This window comes from Bactrocera neohumeralis, chromosome 6, assembly GCF_024586455.1.
Source record: "Bactrocera neohumeralis isolate Rockhampton chromosome 6, APGP_CSIRO_Bneo_wtdbg2-racon-allhic-juicebox.fasta_v2, whole genome shotgun sequence".
Lineage (NCBI taxonomy): Eukaryota > Metazoa > Arthropoda > Insecta > Diptera > Tephritidae > Bactrocera > Bactrocera neohumeralis.
The window spans coordinates 31,018,403-31,043,998 of record NC_065923.1 but is presented as its reverse complement, the minus strand read 5'-3'; the positions used below and the strand labels follow the sequence as shown (position 1 = coordinate 31,043,998).

The window sequence follows — 25,596 nt, the reverse complement described above, 5'->3', positions numbered from 1 at the left end:
TTACTTGAAAGGTTGCAGAGAGGAGTGAGCGAAAGCGGCAATGTAGCAGGGAACAAAAGATCTTGTTTAATAAACACTAGATAATATTACTTTCCTTGTTTTATTATCTCCTCAACATTAGCAATTTTCTTTCATATTTTCAGATCACCAGCGCTGCCACTGAGAGATACGTAAAGTGGTGAATCGAACACTCCAAATAGGCGAGCAGTGAATCCATACTTAGTTTCAGCGTCATTAATGCATTTTTTCTAGCAAAGCTGATAATATAACATTAGAACCGAGAAACCTTAAACCCAAAACGTCAAAATTTATTAAAATAAAAAGAAATCATAGCAACACAACTCGCTAATCTAAGCGAGCGACTGTGCGCGTTACTGCCAATCACGTCGACGCAACACGTAGTAGTCATTAGTGTGTGAAACTCGAGTAGCAGCCACAGGATACCAGACAGCAGACGAGACAGCTGAAAGTAGTTGGAAGGCGTTTTCTGTGCCGCTGGTTGTTGTTGTTCGACAATCGAATCACAGCCAGACAGCAGCGAAGCGCTTGCACGCGGTGTGGACGTTGTTGTTGACGTCTCTGCGTGCGGTATTCTTCGTCGCATAGCGCGTAGCTCACGCGCACGTGACACAGGCAAACACACATAGGAACGGATAGGATCTGGTAACCGTGACGGCTGGTAGGCGGAGTGACACATTTATTTTTTTAGTTTGATTGCAACGACATGGCCTGCGTAAATTGTGAGGTATGTGCTACTATTATGAATGTATATTGTATACGTAAATGCTTGATTTAATATTTAATGCAAATTGATTCGTTAATTATTTCAGTGGAATATAAATAATTAAGTTGAGTGTTTGATTTAATAAAATTTATTGTATTTACTGTAATTTATTGTCATAATTTATATTATTATTCTATTTGAAATTATTTACTATTAGCTTTTGAAAGAGATCTTGGTTTTAGGTCTCAACAAACCACATCTAACCTCAAAAATCAGTTAATATTAACTCTGTTGGATTTATCAAGCATTGAAAAGTAACGAATCGAACAAACAATACGAGTTGTTCAGGCAAACTGGCAACACTTACGATGCAACCTTGTGCTAACAAGTCTTTTGAAACACTCATAATAGTGTTGCGCTTCGGCGAGGAAGATTCACAAAATGCTTGAGGGAAAATATAAGTTATATTTCTTCTAAAAATATTATTAACTTCTAATATGTTCTTAAGTCGTATAATTATGTCGTGTCCTCGTAAAATGTCTAGCATTAGCGTATACAAGGTGAAAACGTTTGACGAAATGTCTTTTCAACTCACCCTTTGATAGTGAAATGCTTCTCCGTCGCTAAAACTTCATAGTAACCCTTTAGTTATAGGACCTTACCAGTTTTAAGGTAGTAGTCTGGTAACTTGGGTTCAAAAAATCGAAAAATTTTTTTGCTTAATTTGAATGTACAATGTCTTGAGAATATACTATGAAAATTTCAGACAGAAATTCGAAATTTTTCAGGAGTTATAACTAGTTTCCTAGAGCGCCTCGGAGTTCTCTCTCTCGGAGTTGTTGAACTTTAAATGCGTTTTTCTCAAAACATTGTTTTTCTGGTCGACCCGGGTCCTAACTTTCTACTTAACCGATTTCTTTCAAATTTTAACAGGCTATTCTCCACACATATAGTTTTCGTCGGTACTAACGAGAATTTTTTTCACCCTAACTTTTTATTTTACAACCCTTTCTTTGCTAAAATAAAAAGACTTTTTTTTCAAAGTCCGCCATTTTGTTATTTACCCTTGAAATTTAACTTTAGTAGTTCCGACCAGAATGACATGGCTATAGATTAAGAATAATCAAGAATATTTGATTTCAGATATCATCAAAGGCCAAAATCACCCGGGCCACCCACGTGCTTTTTTTTTTGAGGTTCCAACTTCGAGTGACAATAATAATAGTAATAAAGTATTAAATTTTTTCAAATAATTTTTTTTTTTTATTTTCAATATGTAAATAAAAACACTCTAAATATTCAAGATAATTCATTTTTATTTTCCTATAAAACCACCCTCTAAAGAAGTCATGACAATAGGCATAAGTTACCAGACTACTATCTTAAGGCATGTTCTCCAATTGTCCAATGTCCAATTATGGTGGCTATAAGTCTATATCGTCACCTAAAATGTAAAATAACGTAACATCACTTTTCAAGCAAAGGAAAAACCATATAATGAAACCACTCAAAGTGAAAAAAATTATGAGTTTTGGTTATAAAATGGTTATGTATTGGTTATCATACAGTCATATTGAAACAAAATTTGAGTTTTGGTTATAAAATGGTTATATACTAGTTATTATATCTGAAAGCGATTTTCGTAACTTTTTTTTTTGATTTGATTTAAGGTGACGACATATACTTTTCTTGTGTATATTTAATAAGTATTTAGTTCTTGTCTTTTAATTTTGTGGCCATATCTGTTTCGCTATTCGGCAATTGGTTGTAGATTTCTATCTGTTATGAGCTATTTGTTCAAATCGCGTATTTGTCTCTCTCATGATGGTACCTAGCGGGACTTGTATTGCATCCACCTCAGACTCGTCTAGATAGGCACCTGACTTGGCCCACTCTTCTGCTTTTTCGTTGCTGAAAACATTGTGACCGAAATAAAAATTATAGGTAAGTGGAGTTGATCTGCTAGTGAGTCTAAAGTCTTCCTACATTAGCAAACCACGCTGAAATTTATTTTAGCAAGGACAAAACTAGAATGCCATCTGGCTATCTAAGGTATATATATTGTGACTATCTGTATCCCACCGTAGTTATCCAGTAGAAGTCCACAGCTCTTCTCTATGTCTGGTACTTCCGCTTAGCAGACGTCAGCTGAGTTTGGTAAACGGATGAAAAGAGATAGGAAGATCTGCGAAGAATAGTTCCGTTCCTGCTATGCAGTCTATTTAGTAATCGTCGATATACATAGAGATAGTATTATCCTCCTTCTAAACCTCTTCTAAATTCACGTCTAGATGATATTCTCATCTGGAAGGCACTACCAAAATTCAGCCCTGATAGGATATTGACCGAAATGTTTCAATTTAGTGTATGCTGGTCCAGGATATCGCTATGTCCATAACTCTTCCTTTCGAGCCAACAATCGCCTTTACTCTTACAACATAAAAAGTTGCTAATTCCGTATGAAAACATCTGTAGGCAGTTAATGTCGGAGCATAAGGAGCCCTCCGTATTTCATTTAATTTTTTGATATTATATTCTCACTTTAATACTATGGGGGGCAGTATCAGTACTCCATATGTGAGAATTGGTCTACATAGCCGTATATTTATGATTACAACTATATTCGATGGAAATTACTCCTGAGTATTCCTCCCTTGAATTGGATTAATATTTCGTTTAGTGCCACCTCCCATAAAAGCGGAGAAAGCACATTAGTCTGAGGTGTTCCTGTGCTTACGTACTCAGCGAGTTCATGTCACTGAGCTATATTTTTTATGATATGATAGTTCTGTCCATTTGCTCATCATATCGCTTATGCCGCCACACGTTGAGACTCAATGATCATGCCTAATTCTATATTGTTAAAAGCTCTCTTATAGCAGGAAAGTCAGCCACTGTAAACAGTTTTTGTATTATATTTATCACCTCGTGAAGTATAGTTTCTGTTCCTATTGACCGACGCTTTATGTATGCATATATGCAGAAAGTAGTAGTAAGAGATCAATTACTTCATATCTTTCAAACTAACCTAACCTGAAGATATTGTTTCATAAAAATAGATAAAAGCAGCGTATGAAAAAAATAAATAAATAATTTCGATCTCAGACTTCTCCGTGAATCAAACCTAAAAAACATATGGTCAGAAAAGAAATCCAAAAAAATAAATTGATTTTATATCAAATTTCAATCGGTTCTGGCCTCAAAAGAATAGATTTTTGACCAGGTCAAAAGACTGGCAAGCCATTATTATTATGAAAAGCATATACAAAACAGTAAGAAAAGTCTTATAATCGGTTTTTTGCCTCCATACGTTGTAATCATCATCATCGGAAAAACTAATAAAGCTGACTGAACAGACGAACATTTTATGAGGAAAAAAATATAAACTGAAAATTAACTGATTGCTTGCTCACTTCCTCATGACTATTACTGTTCCTGGTAAAAACTATCGGATATATCGATTTAAATTTTTAATATGTTCTTTTTAAAGGTATTACCCATCCAAACTTTATACAAACATTTTTTTAACTTTCCTCTTTGTTTTATATCATACCACGTATGAATCCACTGTCAACCTAGCTATGAAAGTACTTAAGCATATAATCTTGATATTTATTTTAAGTACTTATGTAATTTAAAACTAAAAACCTTGACTACGCTACCAATGTTAGTGTTGAGTGAATATAAAATCGTTTTGCCAAGATGATAGAAGTCTTGAAGTCATTGTTTATTAGGCATAGAAATATAAAAATAGAAGCTTATCAGTTTGCCAGTCAACCTTGTGATGTGTCTAAGTTCGATTAATTTTATGGCGTGTGTCGGTGACAATGTTGATAAGCCGACTCATGGCAAAATTAAATTTCGTGGATAATTAACAAGTTCAGATAGGATCATGTGATCAAATTTTACGTATTTTAATAAAAATATTTATTATACAGAATAACTATGATTAATTATAAGAATCGGCTAGGATGGCCTTCAATGCATTCAGCATACGAGTATTTTGGGTTTTTTCGTTTTCTAGTTTTTTTTCGTGGCATTCGCTGTACTGTTGAATTTAAGTTTTGAAGTTATAATCATAAACCCACGTCTCATCATCAGTAAGACTGCGTTGCGGGTGAATGTAGAGTCCTCAGCTACCTTATAAAGGATTCCCTTTTCGACTACTGTGCGATGTCGTTTTTTCAAAATATTCATGTCTTTTAGTATAATTCTATCAATAACACGCTTCATACCCAAAACATTCACCAAAAATTCATCAAACCATTCACCAAATCTAGAAAAAATATATATTCGTACGGTTTTCACGCGGAGTTAACAGGGAACAGTCGGAATTCGATCATAAGGCTAATTTGGCCAAACTCTGTGCTTCAAGATGGTTATTATTGGTAAAGCCAAAGATAAGTTCCGCGTGAAGTCGGACAGCTCCTGTGTTAGGATTTCGTGTCAAACAAAAGCGTCTCGAAGCCATCAGAAACCTTCATGGTTATCTATTTCTTTTCAATTTGTTCATGTGGATGGCTGTAGCCATCAGCCTAGAAATATTAGGAACCTAGTATTAAATAACTAGGAGTTGATGAGTTCATAAAAGTTTATATTTAAGCACTTTTTTCATTGCCAAACCGAGAGTAATTTTTTCAAATAGATAGATTTCTTCCTTATGTTCTCTCATTCGAAATTCAGAGAGAAAATATTATCTTACGACACATTTACTCTTCCTGGATTCCACCTATATCAAATTGCGAACAAATTCAACATGTGGATGGATGCATTTCTGTTTTCATTGTTTTTAGGTCACATGTACAAGTGTTTTGTGTCACAACATAAAAACCAACAAGCACAAGAACAAACTACCGAAAAGCGTAAACAGAATTCAATTGTACGTGCCGCTCGGCGTATTATCATTGCATATCATAACAATCAATAGAACAAAGTAACACAATGGGGACCGGATTGTCGACAAAAAGAGGGGTTACATGTGACAAATCTTGCTGATTGCACAACAACAGTGACAGAAATATTTTCAATGCTTACCAAGCAAGCGCATGCCACATGAACTACAACATGTGGCATGGTAGCAAGCAGCAGCAACAATTCAAAAAACACCGTTAACAGCTATCGAAAATACAAAATAACACAGCACACAAATAAGTACAAGAGCAGGTTAAGCAATATTTACAACAACATGCAACAAGGAGTGTTGCAAAGCACTGATATGCAGCAGCAACGGCAACGACAACGTTGAAAACAAAGGGGTAATGGTAAATATTAGAACTGAACGATGGCTTACATATCGATACAAGCTTATAGGGGAACACTGTGGCAAACGCCATATCCCAGCAGATCTGCTGTACATTATATACAGACTTATAGGTATAAATATACGTATTTATGTGCGTGTATAGTACAGCGTAAGAGTCATAGATATATTATAGATGTATTTGATGTTTCTTTGATAATTTTTATATTGTTAAAAAAATCCGAGGGAATATATTATCGCAATGATTTGGAACATCCCTCATATAAACCTTACCTCAAATACATGCTAAGATATTTTGTAAGTGAAAAATATATTGCATATCTTCCACAATCGATATACTTATTCTTGACACCCTGCTATGACCTGTAGGTTTGTCGCAATCCTACCTTCAATAAAAATTCTAACCTCAAAAATTAAATAAGAAGTAACAAGAACATTCTAATAATATACATATATGTATATAACCCTGAGAATATTTTAGCAAAAGAGCTTTTCTTAATTTTGATTTAATTGATTTAAAGCATATTTCAAATGTCAACCTAACCTAAAAATACCTAACCCAAAAACTGAAAGATCTTATATATCCCGATGAACTGAAAACGCCGATTCTTAATTAATTTTATCGATAATATTATAACGAAATCCCAAAGATTTATACAAACATATGGGTTTCCGAAATATAGCCCCGAAAAAAAAAAACAAAATACTTATAAGGTTCTGAATTTTTGTTTATAAAGGTGTTTTAAACTCGTCAGCGAAGATTACTTTTTTCAATAGACTTCAGTCCAGCTTTGGTTCTTTATAGCCCATATCTGACGCATTTTCTTAGTCAAAGGAGACTTGTTTGCGGCTCGTCGAGCGTTTAAGCCAGCATCCCGGAGCCTGTTTCGTATAGTACTAGCAGTGATTTCGGTTCAGTCCTTGGAATCCATCCTGATGTCTTTAATGGTTTTGAAACGATTCTTTAGGATAATGCGTTCTACTTGCCGATCCTCCCTAAAAGATGTTTTCTTTGGTGCTGCTGAGACTGGTTTTCTACTCAGAGACCTTTTGCTTTCAAATTTGCTAAAACAAGAAAAAACGTTAACTTCGGCTGCACCGAAGCTAATATACCCTTCACAGCTGCATTTCTTTTAGTAACTATGTGTCCAGTTTGTATGGAAGCTATATGCTATAGTAATCCGATCTGAACAATTTCTTCCGAAATTATATTATTTCTATGAGCAATAACTCATACCAAATTTCGTGAAGATATATCGTCAAATGTGAAAGTTTTCCATACAAGAACTTGATTCCGATCGTACAGTTTGTATGGCAGCAATATGTTATAGTACTCCGATATCGGCAATTTCGACAAATGAGCAGCTTCTTGACGATAAAATGACGTTTGCAAAATTTCAAAACGATATCTTTATAACTGAGGGACTAGTTCGTATATAAAAAGACAAACGGACATGGCTAAATCGAAATCATAATTTAAAGGCCTTAATTTTCTAAATTTGAATTAGCCTTTTAATTTTCTGGATATGTCTTATGCATTTAACTATAGCATTCATTCTGGTTTGTCCTGTATCCTAAAGATATGCTAAAATTTTCAATTTCTCGAAAAATTTATAATCTTCGGTATACAAATTCGAGTTGCTTTAGAGGTTGCGCCGGTGTGTATGTTTTAAAAATCGAAAGAATTTGATTTTTCTACGTCTGGCAGCCGTCAGCCTAAAGCTATGCTTTATATTAATTTCTAGATATTTTTCTTGGGTTCTTCGGCATTCAAAGAACGAATTCCAGCTGGTTATATTGGGAGTTTAATATATTACAGTTAATAAATCGAAAAACTAGAATAAGTCTTGTGACGAAGGCCTTAGTTTCCTAGTCTGTCTGTGAATTCTATTTACAGGTCATCGATTTCTATCCAAATAATTCCTTAGATGACCTCCTCGATCAAACTTAAAATATCTATGCTCCTCAAGCTGTATTTTTCGAAAATCCCATCGTGCAGCAGCAGTTAGTCATTCCTGTGTGAGCTGTGATTTTTTTGATGTTGACAACAACGAAATTTATCACATGCTTATATATAACATATTTATGCGGCCAATATTGTCGTTTGTCATTTTGTATAAGAGTATATATATACTAAATATGTATATAAGTATATATAACTCAAAAATATTTATACTCCGATGGCTTGTTTTGTGCCGCTACTCGCTCTATTTATGAGCTTGTAATAAAGACATACATAAGTATACTTAGTTGTAAGTGTATGTGTGTGTGTGCCACAGAAAACATTTTATGTTGCATTGTGAGCCATTGATAAATTTGTCGAGCACATCCTTAAACGTAATCGGGATATTACACTTGCACATACGCAATATCTCCTTGTATTGGTAAAACACTTACTACCGCAGCATATGGCATAGATGTAGGCGCGTGAGCGGCAGGGTATTTGTCAGCTGTTGTGCTGTGCTCATCACTGAAAACCCAATTCATTTATTTACATTACTCGAATATTTCAACAGCCCGCTATTATGTATTAGCAAATATGTTTCTTAGTAAACAAAACAAGATGCGCTTACATTAGCGCACATGTGCGTGTGCCTGTGTGTGTGTGTGGAGTGTATGCAAATACAGCATGCGACATGTTTGGCATTCGGGCAACAATGGCGAAATTTACTTTGTGGCCATGTTCGTGCCCACAAAGTTCACATTGTGTTCACCATATGCTCGAGTTGTTGCTGATGTTGTTGTCGTTGTTGTGGTGTGGCATAAGCTTCTTAAGCTTATGGCAGCTAGAGCTTGTAAGCTGCTGTGTCTTTCTCTTCGGCTGTTGGCCCAAACACTCGCTCAATGTCCTTCAGCTATTTATCGACATTCGAAATCTATTGAGTGCTTCGGGGCCAAAAGTCGCACATGTGTTCATTACACGACGCAATTTGAGTGTTGTTGCAACAAATGCTGCCACATCGTAGGTGTTAATTGTGATTTCGTAAATTATGTGCGATATTTATTATTTTAATGTTGTAGAGTTGAGTGAATGGTTCTGAGTTATCGGCAGATAAGTTGTATTTCCAGGAAATGCTTCGATGTTTTGATGGTAAGAGAGCTTTAAGCTTTTGACATATGTATAATGAAAATCATGTTAAACTAAAATTATTGTTATTCTTATTATTAACCAAGTATTAAAATAATTTTAAGATAAAGACGAGTATTCATCGGAAACTTCTCGTGATCACAGCTAATAGCAAGCTTTGAAGCTTCATTGCAAAATATTTGATCCTTCTCTTTCTAACTAAATGAAGTATGTACATACTGAATACGAGAGCACAAGTAGACGATAATAGGTCGCCTATTTAACTGTTACTATGTATGTCGTATATAAAGAAAAAATTTCTCCAGAAAAGTTCGAAAAGCTCTTAAATAGTCGAATTGAAGTGAAAACTCAATTGTTTGAATACTCTGTATGTGGAAAGCGAAAAAAATGTGTCTACAATTATTGAAGACAAATAAAACCTAGTATGAAGTACTATTGTTTCCACAGGCCTTACTCAATGATTAAAGAGAAGATTTCACCTTTATCATATCATACCAATAATATATATTTTGATAGAAGGTCGCTGAACTTTTAGTTTTTAGTCAACTTTTTGAGACTAGAAACAAAAGCTGCGACTGGCTGTTAAGGTGTCATGTAATTGATTTCATCTATGCGAACTGGGATATATTCCAGGGGTCTGGATGCGAGTCAGAGCTAAGTTCATCCCGGCGGCTGTTAAGAGCTCCCACGTCATGGACAAGAATTTTTGGCCCACCAGGCTCAAGCTTTTCTTACTGAAAACTTTTGCGAGACTGATAGACTGGTACATATTTGGGCGCAGTGCAAGAGAACATTTATCAGAAGCGTAACACGCTTGTTGTAAAAGAAGGTCGGCAGATACTGCCTACTATTGTCCTTAGTAGCCATAAGGTTTAAAAAACTCGCTGTTGGGGTCTTCAATTTTTTCTAGAAGAAAACAAGAAGTTTTAACAACCCTGAAAAGTTTTGGGATTTAATCGAACGACAAACACTTCATTTTCAGTCATCTGTACGACGGAGTGAAGTCGTGACGGAATGGAGTAACGTACATGCTCGGTGAAATGTGAGTACGGGCACACCATAAGTTGGAGTTTTCTCTCTTATTCTATGAATTTTGGGCGGGACCGAACTCCTGAATGAAGAAACTTGAAAATCGTAGCCTCCAGGTGATTGCCTATGCAGACGATGAACTGAACTCATGCAGAAAGGAAAGTTCTTGACTATAACGTATTGGTTGACGCAAAAGTATCTCTGCGTCATAATCAATTGAATGGCCGTAGGTGGTCTCGCATTTAACCAAAATTAAACTGAGTTGGTTTAATTTACTAGGAAAAACAAGATCCTGAAGGAATCAGTGCCACGGATGGGAAGAATCCGCCTGCAATCCTATAAGATTGTAGAATAAAGTGAAGTGTTTAGGGTTCATCCTGGATCAGAAGCTTTTATGGAAGCGAGAGAGCAAAGAATGCATTGATTGCCTTATATTTCTGCACAGGAACCATTGGCAAAACCACGTGCAAGAAAGCTCGAGTTAGTCGAACCTGTGGCGATCATCAACATGTTTGGTGCAGTAAGGTCCACTCCAACCATGACTTTTAATGTCATTCTGCACATAGTATCCATAGTTATTTGACCGCGAAAGTTGCTGTCATATTTAGAGTATTTGGGTTTTGAATTGCACACTTTTCTGAACATTCGCAAATCCTCACTGGCATAGACTCTATAAATAAACCGCCATTTGTAGGAATTGCTGATATCCGATCACTATAGCTGTCATACAAATGATCAGAATCAAGTGCTTGTATGGGAAACTTTTTCTTTTGACAAGAAATCTTCAAATATGAAATTTGATATGGTTTGTGGTCTAAGGGAACGGTGCGATCTGCGAAAAAAAATTCGATTTTTCATTAACATTTATTTTGTCGTCTTTAAAATAATCCCAAACAGATGTAATAGACTTATGCCAACGATATTTTCAGTTCTCAAAACACTTTTCATAAGCACTTTTTGGGATGGCCTTCAGCGAATTTTCTTTTATCTCTTCGATCGACTGAAAACGGGTACCATGGAGCGCCAATTTCAGTTTGGGGAACAAGTCTGTTCAATACTGACCGTCTGTCCTTCCGCAACAAATTCATGATACACCAAATCACGAATATCGAAAAAACAGTCAGCTCACCTTGGTTTTTGGGCGGCTTTGGGGTGTTTTTTTTTGGTTTCGGCTACATTTTTCCCCGACATTCCGACGATTTTTGACTTGCTTGCATCTCAAACTCATAAACCCAGGTTTCATCGCAATTATAATGCTCTCCATTAATGTCGGTTCGGAATTCGCACGATCAAGTATGTCCACAGTGAGACCTGTTTACGTCACTCTTTTTGAAAAAAATTTAGTTTCATCAGAACGAGTCGAGCAAGAAGGCGTTTCATACCCAAAATATCCACCAAAATCATTCGAATGGAAAAAAAACTAACCTGTCAGAATAAAGTTAATGTTTTTTTTTCTTTTTTTCTACTATATCTATTTATACGTATATTTATATATAGAACATATTTTCCCAACCTTATATTTAGGCCACTCAAAAATTTTCTGTGGAATCACTAGAAAAAAGTAATAAATTTAAATAAACGATTTGATGCAGAACAAATGATTTGCATTTAAATTATTTTATTTTAACAATCATTCATAAAAATTCAATGACAATTTCCAAAGTAAACAATACACAATATTGAGACAGCAAGTGTTTGCTTTGTTCATATTGAGTGTGTTGAGCAGCACACACGCGCAGTTAGACACATATCACAATATATATGTATGTATATGTGTGGTACAAATAACAAATGTACTTGATTAAATAAAAGTGCAAATGTTAACTAAAATACAATATATATGCTTTCACAATCCCATTTGTATTTGTATATATGCCTGCTTGCGTGTGTGTGTGTGCATTGCTGTGCAATATAAAGTGAAAAGCAAACGATAAATGATTGACTGCTCGTTCGACTGTTTAAATGAATAAACGAATGGTTGAATGGATGAAGAAACAATCTAGCGTTAATAAAAGCATAAATCACTCAGGGCTTTTAACCCAACATCGAGTTGCCAAAGGCGGCAAAATGCAACTGATTGTTGTGGGAACTAGTTTTTGGTAGAGCACTGGGTTAGAAGGCGCTTGAAGTGTCATTTAAATAGTGACTGTTCCTTATAATAGGATTTTTGTGAAAATAATTTACTTTCCTGATCAACGATAGTTAAAATTTTTCACCTTATTTTGGATACTTTTTTTGAAAACCTAAAAAATCCAGGATTTATATATAAAAATTTTCGATATATAATAAAATTTTACCTTAAAAATAATATTTTATATGCTTCTTCATTCTATTTCTCACAAATTCACTGCTTTCATTCATACGCACGCACTTTCCAGCGCGTTGAGAACAATAAATCGCCATCCATAGTCACACGCCCACCCACTCATGCACACGGTTACGCACAAAAGCTAACACACTTGTGCAAATCTGCCTGCAAATCTCTAGCTATTGTTATCTAGAAAATTATGCATACGCAAATGCACTTGAATGCAGTTATGCAGTTTTGTTTTAATTTCCATGGAGCCCCCCGCCGCTTTTTGCTTCAATTAAGTTTGACCCAATCAAGTGGGATCAGTGGCATCAATCAACGCATATTTCTATAAACTGCTGCATACACACACTCTCAGAAATACACATAAAATCAAGCAAATGATTTACAGTAAGATTTATGCACTTCATTGCATACTTTTTGGCGCATAAACAAAACAATTTTTTATATATCCAATTTCACAGCAATTATTTGTTAATTCTTGTACAATTCAAGGAAATTCTTTCGAAACGTATTAAATTTCCGTTTCTACTTTAATTATTTGCTTTTAGAGTTGTTATGTCGGCATTTTCTTCAACAATTTTCTAAATTGCCTTCTTAATTTGTTATTTCTTATCTATTTTTCGAATAGCTAAATTAAATTACTTGCAATTGAGTAGACATTTTAATGGCAGACAATTTTTGTTTTCGTTACTAGTTTAGTATATGACTGTAAGTGAGCGAATTGAACTTAAGACTTTCCAAAAGGTATAGTGGTCACTTAAGTTCAGTTTCTCTTGGAGAAAGTGAGTTCATTAGCATATAAAACAGTTAAATGGATAAGAAATAATAAATGTGCTAAGGGTTGACACGCTGCAGCCGTTATAGCGTCCAAACTCTAAGTCAATCGAATAAGTTCTACGAGTGTACCTATGCCCCTCTCACTAGGGGACACAAAATCTGATAAGAAGTAAAATTATCCGCTAAACAATGCCTCAGTAAAGTGACAGAACTGGCATTTCTTGCGGTTATTGCGTCCACAAAAACATATTCAATTAAATTTTAATAGTTGTAGAGTGCTGTAGCTGCAAATAATGCTAGAGAAAGAGTATCAATTGTACTCTTAAACGTAAGTTCAGCGTATAGCGTTGGTTTTGTATGATTTTAGGTATAATAGGTATGGAAAAAAGTTTTCCTTTACTTTAACATTGAATTGAGGTCCTCATTTGGCTTACTTAGAATTGTTTGATTTAGTTGAAGTATGCCCGGTTTGTTCGATATATTCATAAAAAAACCCTCGACCTATTGCCAAAGAACTGGGTCGGTCGATTTCCAAAACCTTCCTTTAAGGCGAATTTTCCAGTAAAATTATTCATAGACATAGACAGGTACGGGTAGTAGTCGCTTAGTGTTAGATCCACACTATAAAGTGGGTGCATAAGATGATCCCATCCAAGCTACTGAAACTTCTGATGAGTCCGTATCGATTGCTATGGCCTAGAGTTGTTCTGATATAACACAATTCCTCATCTATTGTCAAAGCTGGCAAATTCTGAGCCTTTGCTTACCGCAAACGGTCCAATTTCTGAGAGTACATCGTGATCGTTAATCCTGATATTATCGAAAAATGGTAATCCAGAGCGTGGTGCAACTTTGGCATACAAATTACCAAAATGGAATCGTCGAAACTAACAAAATGTTTGCTTGACTCCTTCAATATGTGAACCAAATATAATATTCAAATTGACTTGACAGGAGAAAAACTGTCCAATATGGGGTATTTCCTCTTTTCTGGTGCCCATCCTTGAAACGTGCTGAAAAAATGCGGAGTCAAGCAATCACAAAACTCTAGGAGACAGTGTGTTAGTAGAGAATCCCATTTTTCTAGCACCATCTAGTGTAGCACGATCGCACTTATACAACGCGAGATAGCTTTAGTATATATGTATGGTATATAGTATGTACTAAAGACTCTATTGGAAATTTGTGGACCTATTTTTACCAAACCTCTACTAATTCCAGTTTGTATTTCATCAAAAAAAAACTAAGACCTTTCTTCACAAAAGTTAAAAAAGAGAGCAAAATAAGGCCCCTTTTATTTTTTATATATTCACTGCCACATAGGCGAATCCAGTATGACAGAGAGAACGAGATGGAAAAAGTAGATGTTTATCAACAAATAGCGAAATTTCTTATTGCAGAACTTCAGCGTCCGCAGTGTGAAAGTTGTCTATCTGTCAAAAAACCAGAAACATATTAAGATATCCTCTAGTAATTGTCCTCTTAAACCGGACGTTTAGCACGAGCCCATCCAAGAAATATATTGTTTTGATGATATTGATATTGTATTGCTGAATTATCGGCAATAAGGATAAGACCAATGAGACTTTGTTGGCAACATATAAGACAATCGTTCCGCCGCATTTTAACTACACCGCACTAATATGGTCGCCTGAATGCAGTTAAACTCAGGCGAGGAACTTTCAGACATGCCAGAACACTGAACTCCGAACTATAACAGGATGTATCTTGATGTCTCCTGTATTCTTCCAGTTAAGGAGCCTAATAAACTCTTCTCCAATTAGTTTCTGCTGGGGTGTTTTCGTAGAAACTAATCCTTCAGCCACTTGCTTGGGCGGAACCATCTAAAATCAGGAGGTCTTTTCTCAACTCCGTCCTCGACATAAGACAATACGCCAACTAGACTCCGGACGCAACTAACTTCAGACATGCACTGGCGGACTCCATCTCAGTGAGTGGCGTATTTGTAAATAAAGCAACACCAATTGCAGACGACGAGCTCGAGTTGTCGCGAGAATCGAGAGTGACCCTTGCGCAGCTTCATTCTGAATACTGTGGCAGGTCAAACAACTACTCATCCAGAATCGACCTCTACATACCAAATATATGTGCAGCATGTAACGAGTTCCCGTATGACTCTAACGACCTCTCTGCATGCTCAGCTAACCTTACGCATCTGTCACCCCTCTTCCTATGGTCAGGCCCCGTCGAAACAGCATGTTTCCTGGGCCTAACGTTGGCTGGCCTCGATGTCAACTTATCTCAAGCTTACCACCAGGACTCGATAACCGTTACAACAACAACAACCATTTCAAGTATCAGAGCGCAGTGCTAAAGCTATGAAGGAACTAAAAGATTTCATCATGAGGATTATTTTGTGGATTTATTTGATGCGCTCCGCTACGATCGATTAATTGAAGATCAGTAAAAGATCTGAAACTTAGTTGCTCTTCCGCAGTTAAGCTAAGCCAAGGCTATATTTTTTAATAGCCAGCTTGAATCTGAAATCCGCCTTCTTTCAAACTGCTCTTCTTTTGACTTCTCCTCGCTGATTGCCACTTTTTCTTTGACTACTTATATTTCTGTATCAAATACATGTATAGCTTACAATAACTTAAACCCAATACTTACAGTCATTTAATTTATATTATACATACTTTCGCAAAATTCTCAACACACAGTCTAAATTAAAACCAATATATTTGAAAATGAGCACACATTGCGTGCTACACACATGTGCACTACGGAAAACTAGCAATCCACAATTCCCAGTTAAGTTTTGTCAAGTATTGTGTGTTTGGGAAATGCAGAAGATTGTTTCCTGTCAACTCTTGAGTTCATTCTTTGACCAAAGCCAAAGTGCCGTTGTTTCGCTTCGTACGACAATCGGTGCATCGGTGGTAAATGCACGCCGTTAGCTTCTCATGGCCAAAGCAATCATGTCGAGCTGATGGAGTCAAAATAGACACATTCAGCAACATTTAAATATGTTTAAGAAGTACATGTATGTATGTATTGGCAGCTACTGGAAGCAGAGAGAGGGAGCATTTACAGTGGGCTTAGTAATACTAAAAAACTGATAGCATAGTTAAGTAAAGATTGGCAGTAAAGTTCAAGCTCTTTATATTTTAAAAAGAAAAGCCAAAACTGTTCGAGTTAGGTTAAATGAATTTATTCATACCTGTGTATGCTACAAACCCTGGTTTGACGCCTCGAATGAGAGTTCCACTGTCACCAGTGTCAAAGTAAGATATCAGTTGAATTTTTATTTAGTAGCTGTCATAATTTTGTCGAATTTTCATATATGCCTGATCCGGCGGAAGAGTTCATAACTTTAAAATAGAGAGTTAGATGATGAAACAGTAACCGCTTGTCTGAGGTGCAACTCGATAAAGATTTCTAGAAAGTTGAGTGTTACTAAATTATTTTGAAGCGTCTGTAAAATGTTACTAACATTAAATAATACCTAAACGACATTTCAAAATTTCGCATTTGGAGTGTTCAGTATGAGTAATAGGTGGCAACTCTGTTTAAAAAAATTTGAAAATAAAGAATTGCCCATTTACTTCTATTAAATCTTTTATTTTTTAATATTTTTTCTTTAAAGTAATTTTCAAGCAAAATTTTTTGTATTATTTACTTTTTCACATATGGCAACTCTATCAAAGAAAACTTATATATATTTATACTACACTGCACTTTCCATTACCAACCAACTTTTGATATTTAATACATATTCCATAAAAGATGAGTTATATTTTTTCGTTAGGTGGCAACTCCGTTCTAAAATTTATAGAACCGAAAGACTTCGTAATTGTTTCTGCGAAATCAATTAACAATCCTGTAAGTTTCTTATAAACTTTTTTATATTTTATTTTTTCTTAGTTGGCAACCCTGTTCAAATATTGACTTACATTCACAATCGACTCCGCTATAAAAATGCTCAAAATTAAAGGTTTCTAGAAATACATATATCCCAAAAATGTTTAACATTGCTTATAAGGTGAGCTTTATGTTTTGAGAAATGGCAACTCTGTCCTATAATATATTAAAACATCAGCTCGATTTCGGCTCGTTCTCTTTAAAAACATTTTTTAGATTATATTTTTTATAATATAAGATTGTTTTACAATATTTTTGATTATTCTATTATATTTTTTTTGGTATTATAATTTTCATCAGATGGCAACTCTATGTTGAAATATATTTGTACTAAATATTTTACAGAGGAACTTTCTTCAATTTTACATAAACTTGATTTGTTAATTTTTAGTTTTTTGATAGGTGGTAACTCTAATAATAAATTTTTTCTTTTTTTAAATTCTTCTATAAATTCTTTCAGCAAGAGTTGCTTAAACCTCTGGAATATTTTTATTTTATTTCATCTAGTTTGATAATTTATGACAGGTGGCAACGCTGTTTTAAATTTTTGGTGGAAAAATCATAAGGTTTCTAAAATTGCTTAAAGTTTACATAAATTTTATTTTATCAAATTTTTCGATAGGTGGCAACTCTATTCATTAATTTCTTTGATATAAATACTTTCACAAACACTTTCCGGCAAGGCTTCTTAAATATTTTTTTATAAAAAATATTCTCATAATACCTACTGTGCAACACTTACACATACTCCGCCATACATCTATGTAAATAACTCTTAGCTGCTTGGTTGACTGGCTTGGTGAAAGGATGAACTCACGACTGCGGATAGAACTTAACCTCAGCAACACAATTTGCGCAAATATTTGCTTTGCGACTTTTTACACAACTTTGCAACTTGCAATGACTCAACTCCATTTTCCACTTTGCCACTTTTCCACTTTACGGCCTCGCAGCCCACCAAGCAACCGCCGGCGACCACCAGCCAGCAGCGGCACCCAGCGACTAGTCAACTCAGTCAATCAGTCAGCGCGTCCATGTGTGTTTATCTATGAATAAAGTTGTATGCGTGTGTGTGTGTGTTTGTGAAATTTTGTAAAAGCATTTGTGTCACTAAAGCAATGAATGCGCGCTTGTGTGTGTGTGTGCGTGCTTGCGCTTGTGACAAAGTTGACGCTTTGCATGCAGAAATTTTATTCATCATGCTTTGCGGAAGAACGCAATGAAAACAAACAGACAAACAGTGCAAACAAACCTGTCACTCAAGAGATGCCTGAGCAAATGTTGTCAATGCGCCTGAATGTATGCTACGCCATGCGGATATATACAAAACTACGCAGCAGCATAAGTGTGTGATGCGTGTGTGTGCGTGCGTGCACTTGCATATGTTAATGTGGCAGGGGAAAAGTAAAATGGAAACTGAATGAAGCAACATTAACATAGAAGCAGCTACGGCGATGCCACAACTGCCATAAATGACGGCGCTGCCCCGATGGACTAACACACATGGCCGCGTGCGGCGCGCGGTGGTTTAGTGAATGAGTGACACTCAAACGCTTTGCAGCGCGGGCGCGCCGTTGATGTCAATGCCGTTGCTAATGCGAAAGTAACTGTGACGCGGCTAATATCTGCAATTGCGGCGACCTCAACCGCCAGAGGTTAAGGACCGCGTGCGCGCGCTTTACAAGTGTGTGGCCGTTAAGTTGCGCTCAAGATGAGTGTGTGTATGTGCGCGCTTGAATGTGTTCATATTGGTGCGCCTACGTGGCTACACTTGATTTGTTGGTGAATTTGCTCTGCGCCAAGACAAAAAACTCATGCGGCAGCAGCGGCCGTGGCCGCGCGCACAAAAAGCTCTAAAGGCAGCGCAAAAAGCCAGCAAGCCAGCAAAATTAGAAGCGTGTTAAGCAATTGAAAGTAGGTGTGAGCGCGATTGCCGGGCGTTCACGATGCGGCTGTGTATGTAGCGCACAGTGGCAGGCAAGCAACGGTTATCCTTGGCGCCTGTGGCAAAGGTTGCATTCAATTCACTTAAAAGCGTTGCGGCGGAACACCAGCACTGAGGCGCTTAGCAAGTGGTGTGTGTGTGTGTGTTGAACAGTGAAGGCTTTTAGCTTTTAAATGTGTTAAAGACCTTAGCCGTTTGCATGTATGTGTGTGCGCTTGTGTTTACTTTGCATTCGCTGCAGTCCTGCCGCGACATTTGTGTGCTTGTGTTGGTGCGCGCGCTGTATTACGCAATGCCACAGCTGTCGCATTGAAATTAGAGGCGAATGAACGCTTGATTTAGCAGTCGCTGTCGCCATTTATTTTCAGCTTTCCACGGCAAATTATATGCAAATCGCTGAAATCACTTGTGTGTGTCGAACGAATCAGTAATCAGCTTGTTTCCGGGTAAGTGCAAAAATGTTTACCTAAGCGTATATGTGTAAATGTGTGCGCGTTTGTGGTTTACATGTGTACTTAACTGCTTGCGTTTTGTCAGACAAAGCATTTTTAATTAACTTTTTAAATATCATTTTGTGTGAGGCTGAATTTGTAAGCGACAGAATGGGATGACGACGTATCTTTATAGGTATGTATATGTATAAGAGGGTGTATGGGAATACCATATATATCTACAGAAAGTAAAGTGACGTGTAAGAGTATATTTTTACAAGTGCATTTAATGCAAAAAATAAATAGCTAAAAGCACTTAAATATAGAGTAAATATGGATAAAGTTGACAGATTCTTTGTTTTTCGAGATTACACTTAATTAAAAAATACTGCTGCAGACATTTTTTGTTGAAAAACACGCTTGATTGGTTGCAATATTCGCCATTACCAACTGTTATTCATTGAAGAAATTATTCGACTTGGAATTAGTAACATGGCTTTTGGTTATACTAGTGTCAAACATAAACCGGAGACATTAATTTTTTTGTTCGAAAAAGCGAAAAAGGCCCTTGAATGGTCAATCCCATAAAAATGCGTTAAGAGACCTCACAGAATGACCAATATTTTATAAGTTCGAACACAGGTCCTTTTTTTCTATGGCTTCGCAAGGAACTACATACATATAGCAGTCCACATGCGATCACTGATCAGTCATCTAACCTAAGTGAAGTCAAGCGGAGGTTTGAGAATCCGCTGCCGATTAGGGGAAATGTTACCCTGATTTCACACATTTTTGAGAAGAGGATACTTTACCATTAGAAAAAGATTGTTTCTGAATTTCATTCAGATTCATTACATACATATTTGCCGATAGAAGCGCTGAAAAGTCTGACCGAAATTAGAAAAAATTTTACTTTAAGTTTATTGGGAGCACAAGGGTATTCTGTCATCACAAACATGTGCTCCCCGAATTTCAATACTTACTAGACCTTACAAATTGACTGATAGAATTAACCATATGCACTGAGGTACACATATTTGGTATTTGGGTCCTTAAACACCTTCGATTTCGACCATTTTGTACTTAAGATGCAATACATTGGAGCAGTGTTTGTGTAAAGTTTTATTCCAACTTTCTTAACTTAATTGATGTTCGATTTGTATACTGAAATAATCTAATGGAATTTGAAAGTTAAATGTTATATGAAAAGAAGGTGTTGTTGTCTTCAGATTGCGCTATTTTTCATAGTGTACATACAATAAGAATGTCTTTGTAACTTCACTCACTAAATTTAGTTCGAAGTGATCAAGTAGTTCTTGAGGTATGAGATTTCACACCCAATTTTTACACCTGTTTTTGTAAACCCCTAAAGTCTCTCCCCAACATATTGGTTGTGAAATTTACTGCTTGTGGCGCATTTGTCTAGTCAGTTGCTCGCTAATGAAATGAATGTCTGACCTCGCTATCTACGGCAACGAAACACTTCGAGAATACTACTAGTATAGGTGGCAGGCTAAGCCGTAATCGCAGCTAACTGTACAATTTATGAGCAGGCAAGCAAATGCATCAATACAATGTGATTGGGTCACAGCTATGTTCTACTCATGCATTCTACTGTATAGTTCATATTCGCTGGAGCTTGACCAACTCTTGGGTATCATTAGTTTTTGCGCTGTCGCAGATAATTTTCACCCAAAGTAGTTCGCAAGCTGTTTCACCTTTAGTAGGACCAGTCTTTCCTTAGTTGTAGTGATTCTAAAGGGTATCTGGTCTATCGTAGGCCACGCAGTAAGGTTAATATTCTTACCGCATACCAGCTATAAAAGCTGTTAAGAAGAAGACATCTCAAACGTTTTTCATGATTACGTGATCAAGGCTTAAACACCTCGGACATCATACTTTCAGACATACCGCAGAGCTATTGCGAACAAAACTAAAGCGCCCAATCTTTGCCGACTTATGTCTAAGCCCCGATTACAAGTTCTATTTTCCGACTTCAAGCGGAACTGCATTGAATACTCTAGCTAAGGTACAATTCCCATTTTGTTAATCTCATCTTAACTATCAATGTTATGTCTATTATCAATTTTGAACTCGTCCTTGTTTTTAATAACGACTTTTCGTAACAAATATATATTTATTTATTCTGTTTAACAGATTCGTTTGACAGTTGTCTCTCCTTCTTCTTCATTATTGGCGTAGACAACGCTTACGCGGTTATGACCTAGTTTACAACAGCGGGTCAAATGTTCTTCCTTTTCGCTGTTTGGCACCAATTGGAGATTCCACGTGTAGCCAGGTCCTTCTCCACCTGGTTTTTCTAACCGAGTGGAGGTCTTCCTCGTCCTCTGCTTCACCGGTGCAATATTTTCACAGCAGAATATTCTCATTTATTCGTACAACATGAGCTAGCTAGCGCAGCCGCTGTCTTTTAATTCGCTGCACTCTGTAAATGTCATCGCTTGTCTTGTTCATGGACTGTGGTATTCGTCGTTGCCAATGCGCAAAGGACCATAAATCTGCTGCAACACCTTTCTGTCGAAAACACGTAACACCGAGTCATCAGTTGTTGTCATCGTCCATGCCTCTGCACCATACTTATAACAGGACGGGGATGATGAAAGACTTATTGTACTTCTCAATTGCCTACTCAGTTCGAAATAGCACTGGAAAAGAGTTATTTTGCGTTGTCGATGGAATTATCAACGACTTCGAAGTTATTTCTATCAACAGCAACATGTTGAAGAGCTTCTATTTCATGCGAATTATTGATAGAGGTATATCCGACGGAGTAAGTGCCAGAGTCTCTCTCTCACTACGAATCCCAAACCGAATTTGCGCTCCTTTATATGGTCACTGCAGTAAATGCCACAAAGGCCTACTCGTCTCAGTTCTTGTCCCGTCCATTCCACTGCCGGTGAGGTCAGCCTTTAATCTTACGAGGACATCAACCTCGCGGCACCTTCCCAATTAGTAAGGGCTCAATAAATTCTTCGTGGTAAATATAGCATTAGCCTATAAAACATGCTTCACATTACTTTATACAGGCCTTCGAGTATAGTAGTATGAACTAAAAGCAAAAGTTACAGAAAGACAATTTTCTAGAGGAGAATTTAATAGTGATGGCTTTCCGTTCATATTAACTTAATGCCAAAATATACACAAGTACAGTTTTACTCAAAAATCTCATCATATAAGACAAATTTCTTCATTTAGACATTCCAAGATTGTTATTAAATTTAAATCTCCGGGAAATATTCATGATTGAACACAAAAAACTGAAAGAATCAACTTATTTAAAAGCATGATTTTTCATAGTTATATCCTAAGCGGTCAAAACGCCGGGACCCTATATATAACTATATATATACTTAATCAACATGTCGAGCGGAGTCGGTTTAGCCTCATCTATCTGTCTGTACATCTGCGTATAGGCGAACTTGTCCCTCAATTTATGCGATATTATGCACATAAACGTTTCTTTCCGAGAAGCTAAAGGTGCAATCTACGAAGAAATTATTCAGACCGATTCATTATAGCATATAGCTACCATATTGTCTAGAGAGCTTCTATTTTATTTTTAATGCAAAGGTAACTATTTTCCAACACAATCTCCTTTGTTTTTTCAACTTCTTATGAACTTGCGTTCCTACCCATTCACAGTTACACTTATTGTCTTACAAGTACAATTGTATACAAATTCCGTTTTCATATTAACTTCGTACACACTCGTTACCATTTCACCGGGGCCATTGATAAATTTTACTATCTATCCCTCTTTGTTTTTGTTTTGTTTGTCTGCCAACGCTCATATAAAAAATGTAATTTACAACTTAAGTATTTATAACACAGTTTAACGGGATATTTTAACGCACACGTCGTTGCACATTTTTACATGTTGCCAAAAACATTAAAATGCTTAAAATATAACTCATACGCCGTGTAGCGCCGCACAGTGTAAAACGAAGCGAAAGGTGCCGTTGCAATAACAATGAGGTCGTTGCCACAAACCAATAATTTTTAAGTTAAATATGGCATAAACGTGTTTTGAAGACCGCACCGAACCGACAGTTATTCAACACACACACACAACCATACAAAAAGGAAGCGCAGACACACACGTGCCTTCACTAATACATATTTGAGCGCACATGGCGGCCGTTCAACGTCCGGTGGGAGTGATTGAGTGCGTTTGGCCAACAGTATGCATGTGCGCATGTATTAGTATATTTTTAAGAATGTGTGTGTGCATATTTACGTCAGCCAGTGTGGCCTGGTTTATTTCATGCGTTGCTTTTGTTTTTTGCACGACTTTTATGCTCGCACTCGCAGCTTTAGCGCCAAAACATCCGAGTGAATGCTTTGCATTTTTGTGATTTTTAACGAATGCGAAGCGGTTTGAAAAAATTCAAAAAAAAAATCCTCAAAAAAGATCTTAATATACAGCCTATATGATATGACCGTTAGGCATACGCAGTTGGCGTGAACCCTTTTGTGGGTGAAATGGCTTTGAATTCAGAAATAATATGAAAACCAAGCGTAGTGCTTCTTACATAAATTACACACCCGAAACACACACACGCACACATACGCATTTATATATTGGCTTGAATAACATTGTGAAGCGCACGCATGCCGCTATATACTCGCATATATGTATATACTCAGTGTGTGCTGAAAATGTGCCAATAGAGCAACGTGACCTGCTTTTTGGCACTATCAACTTCACCTGCTTCGGTTTAGTGTGTGCGCTCTGCTCTCCTCTCCAGACCACACATTCGATTTGCTTCAACCGGCGCAACCGCCAATCTGTACGACCGCTAATGCATGGATATTGCAGTAGAATTTGTTTTTATTGCCGATTTTTTGCGATTTTAATTTTTGGCAATGCGTTCAAAGCCACGCCCGGAAAAAATGAGCTGAAAACGGGTTTTAAAGGTGGAACAGAGCATATTTTCAACACAAATGCTTCTCAGTATATTATAAGGCATTTTTATCTATATTAATTGTGACAGGTTTGCTCCTAAAATTATTCTTTTTAAACTTTGTAAAACATATTTTTTGGTAGTTTTCTTAAGTAAGTTCCCGGCCTTTCAAAGCTTTTCTTCTTCTTCAAATGTGGTGATTTCGACCTTGAAAGAGTCCAATTACGTTATGTGATAGTCGCTATTGATGGTCATTTTTTTTTTCAAGGTAGTCAATAAAAATTATTCCATTCACATCACAAACACAGACGCCATAACCCTGTCAGCCGACTGTTGCGTTTTCCACGCTTTGGAGCGGGTTCATTGAGTGCAGTCCACTCGTATGACCGTCGATTGGACTTCGGAGTGAAATGATGCAGCCATATTTCATCCATTGTGCCATATCGACGCAAAAACTCGTGATTATTACGCTTGTACATCTACAAGCACTGCTTCGAATCATCAACTCGTAGCTGTGCAAAAGTTAGCTCGCCCGGCACCCACATCAGAGCTTTAGCATACCCAAATATTCATTAACAATATCGTACCTGTATATCCAATACGTTCCGTTGAAATCTTAAGAGTCTCAGCTCTTATGAACAACTTCACTTTACGGGGATTCGGAATTATTTTGGGAACTTTTTTGATGTAATATTATATATACATATATCCGGCTAAGGTTAGGTTATACTGGCTAGCTGTCACGCCATACACAAACGTACAGGTCTTTTGTAGTGCCAGATGAAGTTCATATTAATACGAGCTGAAGCTTATGTCGTACAGGAATCCAACGTTGTTTGCAAAGTTTAATAGAGATTGGATATCTAATTTTTTTAATACTTGTGTTGAGATAATTCTAAGTAGGGCCGGATAGAAGCAGAAGATATGATTCAGCTTCGCCACGTGCGTTTTTCCCATATAACACATTAACGACTCGGATGTGATGTCAGTAAATTGTAACCCGCGACAAGCTAACAACTTCCCCCAAGTCGTTCCGAGATCATGTGAGTAAGAAGCATGTATTTTTTCCCTCAGTTCCTTTATACATGAGCTTGGCGATCCTGCATGTGCTTCAGGCATTCTACCTCACCCTGATCCGTCTGTCAGCCCTTCCGGTAATTTCACTGTGTATCGTTATTAGAGTTTTATGTATACCCTGAAAAGGATCAGTGGATGAATATT

The 25,596-nt window shown here is 36.7% G+C and overlaps 1 long non-coding RNA gene across 1 annotated transcript in view; it reads left to right on the top strand.

Moving 5' to 3' along the window:
• The window catches only part of LOC126761122 (uncharacterized), a 73,333-nt gene that overhangs the window by 41,463 nt on the left and 6,274 nt on the right, over positions 1–25,596 (top strand). Inside the window, exon 2 of the long non-coding RNA XR_007667314.1 lies at positions 144–745. This is a non-coding gene — a long non-coding RNA (uncharacterized LOC126761122). The remainder of the gene's footprint in view (positions 1–143; positions 746–25,596) is intronic.